Genomic DNA, 12315 nt, shown 5'->3' with positions numbered 1-12315 from the left:
GTAAATTCACTTCAAGGAAGGAATCGGAATGCCCAGGAACAGCGTCCCGGCCCTCTTTATCTGTGAATGATTGATCACGACAGGAATTAAAGACTAGGTTATTTTAGAAAATAAAAGGAAAACATCCTATGCACTTAGTATTAAATGCTCTTGCTTACCCGGAGAAAGAGAGAGATCCATGTCACTTACTACACATAGATACAACCCATGTGCTATATATACACTGTGGATATTTATCATATACTCTACACGCCCCCCCACACCCCATATACTTCATATATGCCATATACACATACAGTATATGTTAATTTATATAATAATAGGGCACACACTGGCTATTTCCAGTATCCTGGCTTAAAGTGATTTAAAATCCTGATACCGCATTCAATATCTCAATTCATAATCACTTAGATTCTGGAAAAAGTTCCCAGTAATATGAAGAAAAACACTGAAAATCCCAGTGTCTGATAGTTCCTTCATGTCAGCTTAAACTTAATTGCCTACAGTAAGTCCAATTAGTGGCAAATCAGATTTCCCCTTCATTTCATCTGATGAAGTAAGCTTTGGCAAGAGCATCTGCCAGCTCAGACCAGGCTGAAAAGGGAGAGAAGATCGAGGCTCGGCGCGGTGGGCAGAGAGCGAGGGACCCGGGGTAGAGCCCAGCGCTGTGGGCAGCTGGGGTTTCCAGCACTTTCCCTCCGTGCTGGGTTTCCTTCCCCTGCCTCCTGCACCCTGGCATGCCCAGCCTTCCTCCCGTTGCCTGGTGTTCTTCTCAGAGACTCTATGTCTTCGCTGAAGAATAAACTGTCTTGCATAGAGTGTATAGCTTTTATAACTGATTTATACAAGAATCAAATCCATCAGGGACAATCCTAGAAAAAAAATAACTTATAATCCACTTTTAAAGTAGATTTTTGAGCTCTATCTTAGTTCTGTCTCTGTCTCTCTGTGTGTCTTTCTCAAACACACACACACACTCACACACCCCTTCTGACCCAGCCGCCCAAGAGCACAGTACTTCTCAGGGAACCTGACAGGAGTCCTTTAGGCCTCCGGGATCCTACAGCCCCTGACTGGGGTGCCAGGATGTACGTCGACAGGCAGAGGCATGTCCTCTGGGGTGCACAGGGCAACAAAAGCCACGGGCGTGTGGGACCGGGGCCCAGCTTGCAGCAGAGCTGGCTCCACGTGAAGCGCACCCTGCCAAAGCCTCCTCTTTGCATCTCAAGGTCACAATAATAGATTATGAAAGAGTGGAAAAGCACTGCACAGAAAATGGGCCATGGGGACTTTCCTCTGGGTAAGGAAGCCGAGAACAACACAACGAACGGGGCAGCAGACCATCTGAGCTCCGCGAGGCAAGGCAAGTGGACTGTGGGATCCCTCCATGCCTGCAACATCTCCCCTCCGTGAACTTTGAAAAAACCCGATACCGAGACAACATGGAAGATGGGACAACTGGAAAATTATTTCCAGGGTGTTTTTATGTAGAAGAAATTCTATCACAAACATTAATGGGTTTCACAAGAACCAAATACTTCCCTATCATGTTTCATGGTAGTGACTTTTTTTTAATCCCTTGCAAATTAAGGTGGGACCAATGTTCTCATAAAATAAACATTTCCCTGTCTTTAAAAACCACTGATAAATAGTCCAGGTTAATGAAGCTTTGCCTCTCCTAAAAAATATGGGAGGGCTGTTATTCTGGAGTAGCAAACAGAGCTAACTCCTCAAACGCCCTGATAGAACAGAAGACCCAACTGTTCAAGTCGTGACTCCCTGAGTGATGACATTGGTTTCCAAGGGCCTGAAACGAGCGTACTCAAAGAAAACATTTTATGTAAGATGCTATAGTAACTATACTTCAAGTCTTGACTTAAAAAATAAAAAACTCGACAGCAAAAAAAAAATTCCTCTATCAAAGGAACTTTTTTTTTTTTTTTAAGTAAGCTCTCTGCCCGACGTGGGGCTTGAACTCACGACCCCGAGATCAAGACCAACTGAGCCAGCCAGGCGCCATAAAAGGAACACTTTTAATCCAAGCCACACTCGCCGTTTAAAAATACTTTGTGGACCCAACTTTTTCTGAGACGAAAGCAAGTGGTTTAGGGTAAAATCAGACCCTGGTAATTCTCTAAGGGGATGCTGGGCCCTTGGATTTTACTTCCAACACAATTTATTCCCGGATGGTTTAACAAAGAGGTCACCATATTACAGGATCATATCCTAGGGACAGAACGTCCAGGGGCGATGGCCAGTAGAGCTGGAGATTCCAGAAGCTTTTCTAGTCGCCTTTAAACTGGTAGCAGCTGCTCTGCCTTCTGCCCACCCCAAGCGCTTCTGCTCACCCTGTCCTCCTGGCATTGCCTAGTGGCTGTCAGCACTGGAAACCAGTCTTACCAGTTCCTGAGCTGCAAGCCACCTTCTTCAAGTGTCTGGACCGTAGGCCCCTCTCCTAGGAGCTGGCCTGCAGGGAATCGGCAAGGATCTGTGCCGGAGGGCAACTCTGCAGGCCTGGACAGAGGTAGACCCCACGGCCTGGAGAAGCCACTGAATGGCCAGGGCTCCACTGAGACCCACAGTCACATCACACAGGCCCTTCGCTGGGAGAACCAAGCCCTTCCCAGAACAGCTCACAAGCTTCAGGCCTTAAATCTCAGCTGGAGCTTTTCAGCTCTAGTTTTTCCTCCCAGTTATTTGTCTTCCCTCTGTGGCTTCAGGCAGGTCACCCTGCGGTGCTATCATTCCCCCCTCTTTGGGAAACAGAGGAGATTACTATTGACTTCCCGATGAGTCATCATCGTAGATGTTCCCAGCCAGCCACAGAGGCCCACGAAGCCGGTATGGTGCCTCCCTCCGCTGCTCGCCTTGGGATCAGCTGAGCTGGACGGACGTGGTGATACCAGGACCAGGATTCCCTGGTGTGCCAACCCCAGGATGGTGCTGCTGTCTTACCAGGGTGCGGGGAAGGGGAGGGGAGTTGCGGGGGAGGAGGGTACAAAACGCAGCTGTCGGTGAGTCCAGCATTCCCGGCCCTGCCTGGACTCTTCACAAAAGAGGCAAGAAGAGAGAGAGTCAACCACATCCCAGAACAGTTTCTGCCGGATGAAATCAATTATGTTCTGTTCCTTCATTTTAAGTACATGCTTTCTTGATCACAAAATAATCAAAATACATAGAAAAGTATAGAAATAATACAGCTGAGCCCCCAGGTACCCACCATTAATTTGCTTTCACGTTTTGCCATATTTGCTTCAGACTTTTTTCTCTAAAAAAAAAAAAAATGTGATCATTCAACCTAGCACAAGGCAGCTCCCTGAAGGGATTTTCAGGGCCGTGAGTACTGGAGCAAATACAACATGAAACGAAGCCCAGCTCATTCCCGCAGGACAGCTCAGTTAATGAGTATTGTTTATTTTTCCTGGTCCCTGGGCTGTGAGCAGCTAGTCATCTCGTCCGGGCTCAGCTCTTGTGACTGACGCTGTGACAGGAGTTCCCAGCTGGGTCTCACGTCCTGCCTACCACTCTGCAAATGGAGCCACTTCCCAATCCCTGAGCAGGCAGCCCCCAGTCTCCGCGCCTTCTGAGCCCCACCCAGTCCTCCATGTCCCCCTGTCCCAGGCTGCCCACAGGCACCAATCTGCCTTCAGTTCTACATCCTAAGCGTTTCTATGAATATGGGCTTTGTGGACTGTTTATTCATGAGACATTAATCCCAAGGGGAATCCAAGCAGCGTGGATGCCATCATCCTTATTTGCCTTGGATTGTCTGCTGCCGACCTGCACTGCAGCCCGAGTGTTGAGAACCTGCCTGAATGAGGCCTGAGACTAGTGGGCAGAGCCGACAGTCATCCGTGGCCGTCAGAGGAGGAGGGAGGCCTGGCAACATGCTACCTCTGATTCCCAACCTCAGCCCAGCGTCTGGACGCCACACAGCCTGGTCCCCAGAGCCTGGCCTGGGAGGGTGCCCTTGGATCGGCACAGAGTTGGAGCCACGGTCCTCCTTCAGCTACCTTTCTGAATCACCAGGGCACTGATTTTCCCAAATTCTGGTGTCAAAACATCCCAGGGTTCTTTGTGGAGCCCATGCAGCCGAACAAACCTGTGCTGTGGAAAACCCAGGGGGACCAAGGAGCCCAAGGTCTAACCAACTAGGGCGCGTTTTGCAATTCCAAGGAGGCGGGTAGAGGGGTGGCCGGATTTCAGGAGGGGCAGATCCTGTGCCATCAGCCACGCCCCTTCCCCTCCTAGCAACTGGTTCCTTCTCAAGCTTGAGAAACCCAAGCCTTGCATCTGTGCTTACTGAGTAGCCACCCCTCGGAGGGGACAGGGCTGTGCACGGCTGGTAACACTGTCCCCTTGACTTTCTGGAGGAGGAAATTAATCCTGAGGTTGTAAAACAATGATAGGAACTGAAACTGGCCCATTTCTGCCTCTGCCTCTGCCTCACACCCTGCTTATTTATAAGCACACACACACACATACACACACGTGCACGCACACCATGGCATCACTCACCCCGTAGAGGAGGGTTGGACAAAGCCTTGCTCATCCTCTGCCAACAGCACTTGTTTGGCATACATGGTGCTCATCTGCAGTTTGGCTGGCTGGTGGGCGGGGTTGTGTGTGAGAAAACCTGCTTTTAATCAAATCCGGTGCTCATCATCTTAAGAATTGGCAGGCGAGCATAACAGGAGTCTCCCTTACTGGGCCGTGGGGCAATGCTCCATTTTGTCTTCCTTGGACAGCCGGCAAGTTGGAGTCTCTCACAGGTGAGGGAGTGGTTTCTGGAAGCACAGGAATTTGCAGTAGTGGATTAGGCTGCAGGCAGACCCTCCACATCCCCAGCAGAGAAGCCAGAAGGTCTGGGAGGAGGCTTAGCATTCTCAGTGAGCACTCTTCCAGAAACCCACAGGCTTCCCCACAGCAGCAGAGTGGCTGTGAGGAGAACTGCAGCCCACTGCTTTGGAGACATACCATGTTCTCTGCCTACCCAGCCTGAGGAACAAAAGGGAAGGGGCTGGGGGAAAGCAGAGGAACAGCTCTTATCAGACTTCCAGGGAAATAGACACCTGTCAGAGAGGCCCAGACAAGAACACTCAAAAGGGAAGGAGGGAGGGAGGGAAGGAGAGAGGGAAGGAAGGGTGGAGGGAAGGAAGGGTGGAAGGATGGAAGGAGGGAGAAGGATGGAGGGAGGAAAGGAGGGAGAGAAGGAAAAAAAAGAAACTGACTCATTAAGCTATCCAAGAAGGATCATAATAGAACTTCTTTTGTTTAACAGTGATGAGGCTGCTAGATTGCATGAGACTTTTCCCATCAAGCCCTAATTATCCTCAAATCAAATCCTTTGCCTTCCAATTTCCAATTCTTAAGGACTTCTTTCTTTCTTTCTTTTCTTTCTTTCTTTCTTTCTTTCTTTCTTTCTTTCTTTCTTTCTTTCTTTCTTTCTTTCTTTCTGTTCTTTCTTTCTTTCTTTCTGCTCAGCTATCAGTAACCTTAGTCACTAAACCATCTCTGAGGGCGATTGTTCAGGAGCCAGCTCTGTCCAGGCTGAGCAGCTGGCTATCAACAACTGAGGGTTACAATCTGTTTCTCTCAGTCTCCTTCTTTTTGGAGGAGAAAGACACATGGTGTGTGACTGTCATCAAGGTCCCAACCCATGCTTTAAGGAACTCTAGGGGTCTGGGAGCAACTGTAAGGGGTCCTTGAAGCCATATTCCCACCAAACATTGTCTAAAGCAATACATCATCCAATATGATAGCCACTAGCCACACGTGGCTAACTGAGCACTTGACATGTGGCCATTGCAATATGCTGAAAGTGTAAAGTATAAAATGGTTTTCCAAGACTTCATCTAAAAAAAGACTAGGGGCGCCTGGGTGGCTCAGTCGTTAAGTGTCTGCCTTCGGCTCAGGTCATGATCCCAGGGTCCTGGGATCAAGCCCCACATTGGGCTCCCTGCTTGGCGGGAAGCCTGCTTCTCCCTCTCCCACTCCCCCTGCTTGTGTTCCTGCTCTCCCTATCTCTCTCTCTCTGTATCCAATAAATAAATAAAATCTTTAAAAAAAATAAATGAACAAATAAATAAAGACTAAAAACTATCTCAATACTTTTTTAGTATTGATTTCATGTGAACTGACAATATTACGGTTCTGTTGGGTAAAATGTGATATATTATTAAAATTATTCTCACCCGTTCTTTTTTTACTGTTATAAGATACACATAACATAAAATTTACCCTCTTAACCCTTTTGAAGTGCAGGTCAGTGGCATTAAGTTCAGTCACACTGTTGTGCAAACACCACCCCTATCCATCTCCAGAATTTTTTCAACATCCCCAGCTGAAACTCTGTACCCGTTCAACACGAACTCCCCATCCCTCCCCCCGCCACAGCCCCTGGCAACCACCCTTCTACTTTCTGTCTCTATGAACTTGCCTACTCTAGGGACCTCACATAAGTGCAATCATACAGTATTTGTCCTTTTGTGACTGGCTTGTTTCACTGAGCATAATGTTCGCGAGGTTCATCCATGTCGTAGCGTGTGTCAGAAGTTCCTTCCTCTCTAAGGCTGAATCATATTCCATTGTATGTATAAACCATGCTTTGTTTGTCCATTCATCTGTCATTGGACACTTGGGTTGCTTCCAATTTTTGACTATTGTGAATAATGTCACTATGAACATGGGTGTACAAATATCTCTTCATGATCCTGCCTTCGATTCCCACAAGTTTTCTACTAGACAGCTTTAGTCTAGAATGAATAAGGCTTAACGACTATCACACAGGAACATTTTGACAGTGAAAGGAACCCTGACGTTTAAAACATGGAAAACCTAGTTCCAATTAAAGATCTCTAGGTTTTTTTTCCCAGCAATAACACTTTATGCTTTTTCTCTCTGTTCTAAGAACTGGAGATTTTATGTCAAAGGAGCTATCAGGAGTTACTCCCCCTAGGGGGAGGGAGGCCCCTATATATGACCTGGAAGACCCAAAAATTCAGGGGACCCTTTAAAATATCCATAGAATGGGCTGGTTCCTGTGACTGGTGGTGGGGTCTTGGCTCCAGAGCTTGCTGATGTTTTGAACCTAGAGGAGGAGGCATCCATGTCTGAAAAGTCTGCTGGTAATATTTTGCACCATCTGAGGGAATAATGCCTAGAGCTGGGGATAGCAAGTGTGGTCTCCATGGAACCTCAACACTATTGATACCTTCCAATGACAAAGGCACTAATCTTGTTCCAAGGGAGGGATGGGATGCCATCAGAATCTAGTTCCTGGGTCTTAGAGGCATTAATGTATTCTTTGATTCTCTAGTCATCCCACCCACAGAGGCCACCACTGACAGGTCCCTGGGAAACATGGATTATATCTAGTAGAAGACAGCCATCTCTTCCCACCATTGAACAGTAATAAGGAAAGGGTGGGCTCCAAAACACTGCTACTTTTTTATAAATTCCCTTATTTTCCCTGAGGAGACAGCATGGCCAGCCCACCGGTCCTTCCCTTTATCTCCCCCCAAATCTCACAAAAACATAGCCCACCCAGCAGGGAGGGGTGTTCCCACAAATGCTGTGGCCAATGACTCGATTTAGAAGGAGAAAAAGAAGAAATTGTGTGGAAAAAGCAAGAACGATGGGGAGGCCTGTTATTTCTTCTTTCTCACTAAGACGAATAAGCTTAAAGCATGTCAGGGGCGCCTGGGTGGCTCAGTTGGTTAAGTGACTGCCTTCGGCTCGGGTCAGGATCCTGGAGTCCCTGGATCGAGTCCCGCATCGGGCTCCTTGCTTGGCAGGGAGTCTGCTTCTCCCTCTGACCCTCCCCCCTCTCATGTGCTCTCTCTCTCTCATTCTCTCTCTCAAATAAATAAATAAAATCTTTAAAAAAAAAAAAAGCTTAAAGCATGTCAGTCTTGGACAATAGTTGTTAATATGGTTTTAAAGGAAAATGATGGGAGTATATTAATGGCAGCTGACAAAATGAAAACCAGGCAAGAATGAGGAATCAAATTAAAACAGTAGGACCTGGTCACCTATTATGAAAAGATAATGTAAAGAATACTATTAGGTAGAATTATTTGGATGTACTGGAGGAAAATGCCATATAAATCTAAGGTTTTATAGTTTACATATACTATGAGGCTTACATAAATTTTCTTTGGTATCTAGACTGATACATACAGGGAGATTTGGAATCTTGGTAATAAGAGCAATACATACCTTGATAACTCCTTTTATACCCAGTTTGAAGCCCCAATATCTCTGCAGTATGGTCATCTAATCTCTCTTATGTTCGTGTCCTTGTCTGAAGAATTCACCAGAGATATAATTTCCCCTATGTGATTCTGGGGGGGTGTTGTACGGATCTAATGAAATAATAGATGTGGGAATACTCTAAAACGTCAAGAATACCATAAAAAGGATTACTCTAAAAGTAAATACAGTTCCTTATACTAGACTTCTTATCAGGCGGACTGACAAAACATTGACTTTCACAGAAAGAAGAAAACCTATACTGACCACGTTAAAGACATGAAATACAGGATTTCTCACCCAATCCACCAATGTACATCATCTTTTTAGGAAGTTTGTAGGGACATCGTGGTGTCCTAGGCATCGTGGATTTCGTATTTAGGGTAGAAAACTTTTCCTTTGCAGCCAGTTGGATGAGGGTGGGAGAGGGTTAACCAAAGGGAACCGAAAATAACGCTGTGACCTCTGCTATTACATGCACAGTTTCCTGCAAGTAGCAGCCAAGTTCCTGGAGGAGAAAAAAGTGTGTGTGCGCGCGCGCGTATGCGTGTGCGTGCGTGTGTGTGTTCAGCTTCACAATCATAAAACTCTTAGGTACTGTGTGCCTTCATCCTTCCCTCCTTCCAAAAAAGGACACAGCATCAACATCAGCAGCGCGGGTCTAAGAAATCTTCCGGCTCCTGTCTCGGGTTCTGCCCCAGTCGTTGTAGCTGAGGGCTGGAGAATCCGTCCCCGCCCCCCCAACCCACAGCAGCCTGGCCTGAAGCAGGTGAGGCACTAACACAGGTGGCTTGTTTGTCAGGGTCAGGTTGGCACATCTCTCGCCCGGGGCTCTGGGTAAATGTTTAGATTTCATTTTTCAGTCGCATGGCTTTGGACTCCGCAGCGTCCAAGGCAGGCCCCTGCACGCTCCCCTCCTACAGCCTTTGTCTCCTCTCCTGGCCTGGTGGGAAGTCAAGAGGTGAGAGGGGAGGAGAGGAGGGAAGGGAGGGACGGGGCGGGGCGGGGAGGTTTTGCAGCGCCTCCAACTCTCCCCAAGAACCGCTTTTCAGGCCCATCAAATTCCTTCCCCTCTGCTCTCCCGTGGGCTTGCCCTGCCCCAGCACTGGGAAGCGGGCTTGTTTACACAGCTCATTATGCGCTCTTTGCAGTTGCTATAGCAACCACCAGGGGTCAGTTTATAGAAGGAGAGGAAGTTCACTTTTGGGGAGTTAGCTTTCCAGCTTCTGTGCAAAGCACAGCTGAAAACAAAAGACCCAGACACCCATGGAGGAAACACATTGAAAAGTTTCCTATGAGCAGAAGCATCATTCAGAGCGTAAAACTTCGCTCGCCGATGCTTTCCTGCTGAAAGAGCTGTTCTAGAATAGCTGATAGGAGAGTGAAGGGCTCATTGCATCTCCAGATTTTCCTCTCTCAAACCTTCACCTTGCCTTAATAGCCTGTAGGCAGTTAGTAGTCAGGACACCAAGGGCGGCTACCAGGGTTCACTTCAAGTGCCAAGTTTCATTAATATAATGTATTGACTGGGACTCGGGAAGATCTTTAGAAACTCTTATTACTCCCCTCTTTCTGGTGGGGAGGCAGGCAGCATGCCACTGGAACAGAATACCTACCTCAAGGTCCAAGCCAAACAAAACGGAGCCCCTCCACCTATAGGGAGGGGGCTGGGAAAACTCCCAGGATGTCTTCCGCGCTCCCACCTGACCGGTTAAACTGATTGAGCAAATAAAAAATACAGGATGCCCAATTAAATTTGATTTTCAAATAGACAACAAAAGGATTTTTGTGTAAATCTATTCCACACAATGCTTGGGACATACCTAGAGCAAATCTAACTTAACCCAACCCTATCCTAACCCTCCTCCTCACCACCACTGCCTCCAACAAAAGTGTAACAGATGAATTTTCTCAAAAGCAAATCAAGTGCCATGTTACCATTTAGGATGATCTGACCCTTGGATTATTTGGTTAACCGTTGAAGGAAGGAAGGAAGGGAGGGGGGGAGGGAAATTATCTACATATATGCAAATAGTAAACCAGAGGCAGGTCAACCTACCAACTCATTTTGAGTTTACCACCTTCCCTCAGAGCCACATATCACCAGCATAAATGACCTGATGGCTAAGTAGAAATGATTTCAGTCCTGGGTATCTACTTGTACTTTTTTACTAATAGTCAAAGTCAGCTTTCTGAAGAATAATGATTTTTATTTCCTTGACAGGGAAAAAAACATTTTTAAGGTGCTTTTTCTTTTTTCAGGAATCAATAACATTTGTTTCTGAGTATTATACTGGGGAGTTTGAGTGGAGAAAAGCCCAGCAGAACTGGTATAGTGTCGCCCTCTGTTTGGTTTTTTGTGGTTTTGGTGCCCATACATACATGTCCATGGGGACAAAAATGACATTTGCATTTATCAAACTCACACTCTTCCCAGCATGGCTTTTGCTGAGGAGGTTGTGTGGCTGCATCACGGAGGGAAGGCTGGCTCCATGAAAGTCGTGCTGAGTTTTACAGAACTTCTAGAAAACCTAGACCCCTAGTCATAGTGCTATAACCCGTGGTACTTTTACATCTGTTTTGACCCTAAATTCACAAACCTAAAATTTAAGGCAAATAAATCATGAAACATAAGCTTGCATGAAAACAAAGCAAATCGGAGCAATAATATGTTCCATAAAGCCCCAGCCAACTCAGACTACAAGGTTTCCCACAGCTCTAATCCGAAACACGTAATTAAAGGAAAACTGTCGAGATAAACATCATGTACAATAAAAATGTTCTCACCTGTTGCTAACTCTAAAACTCTCAATACAGTTTTCACCAAGGGGAAAAAAAAAAGTTATTTTAGAAGCCGATGCTTCAAGTCTGGAGCTTGAGTTCTAATCTTGTCTCTTCTACTTCTGAATATGACCCTGTGAAAGTCTGTGGGCCGTCTATGACTCAGTTTCCCCACAGGCAAAATGCTGATACTGGATCATTATTATTAAGTGCTCCTTTCCTAACTGAAGGGGTATTGTGAGAATATCTATAAATCACTCTGAGCTATTCAGACAAAAGGCAGGAAGTTATGAAATGTGATTATTTGCACTATTCATTTTTAGACAAGGAACTTGATTTAGGAGTTGGAATCAATTGAGCTTAGTTTTGTTTAAAGCACTGTGAAAGGATTTAATTTTTGAAATCCTATTTTCATTGATTTAAAAAAAAAACAATAGTTCTTTACTTTTTTTTTTCTTAATCATTGTTAATAAATCCTACATTTGCAGCCCAAGCTGTCAGACAGTGTCTCTTTAACACCATTCAACAGCTGTTAAATGGGATAATCACCTGTTTATCCTCAGGTCATTAATTCAAATGCTAATTACACTCTAGAACCTGGCTTATTCTCCCACTCAGGCCAGACTGGGCACTCAGCACTCTGAAAGGATGCTGTAGTAATCAAGGACCTCCATCAATTTACCTCCAGAGGCACAGAGGAAACAGCTATACAGATGCACGCATGCACGCATGCACACACGCATGCACACGCACCCGAGTATGATGAAAACAGTGAAACATTAAAATTAACCAAAGTAGGGGAGCCTGAGTGACTCAGTCAGTTAAGCATCTACCTTTGGCTCAGGTCATGATCTCAGGGTCCTCGGACGGAGTGGGGCTCCCTGCTCAGGGGGAATCTGTTTCTCCTTCTCCCTCTGCCCCTCCCCCTGCTCGTGTTCTCTCTCGCTATCTCTCTCTCTCTCTCAAATAAATAAATAAAACCTTTAACAAGGTTAAAAAAATTTTAAAAATAAACTAAACAACTGTGAAATACAGTATTACACAATTATTAAAAGGTTGCTTATGAATATGGTCAAATAACATGTTAAAAAATGCCTACTTATTTATGTCGGGTGAAAAGAGTAGTAGAAATGCTATTATATAACTACAAATACAGGGGGAAATTTTGCACAGAAAAAGACAAAGAATATGTGATAGTCTTGGAACTAAAATCAATCGCTTTTTAGATGACTAAGAACAAGGACATTTTTAGAGCTAAAGATATGTAAGTTCCTATTTTCA

At 45.7% G+C, this 12315-nt stretch overlaps 1 long non-coding RNA gene across 1 annotated transcript; it reads right to left on the bottom strand.

Annotated features, from left to right (window-relative positions):
• Positions 1-2019: 2019 nt before the first annotated feature.
• LOC145722820 (uncharacterized) lies at positions 2020-5389 on the bottom strand. The gene is made up of 2 exons (XR_014147387.1): positions 4519-5389; positions 2020-3268 (listed from the first exon to the last, which is right to left on the bottom strand). It is a non-coding gene; the product is annotated as an uncharacterized LOC145722820 (long non-coding RNA).
• Positions 5390-12315: the final 6926 nt, after the last annotated feature.

Source organism: Leptonychotes weddellii, chromosome 8 (assembly GCF_054177405.1).
Source record: "Leptonychotes weddellii isolate Sample4059 chromosome 8, ASM5417740v2, whole genome shotgun sequence".
Lineage (NCBI taxonomy): Eukaryota > Metazoa > Chordata > Mammalia > Carnivora > Phocidae > Leptonychotes > Leptonychotes weddellii.
This window is presented reverse-complemented; position numbering and strand designations above follow the sequence as displayed.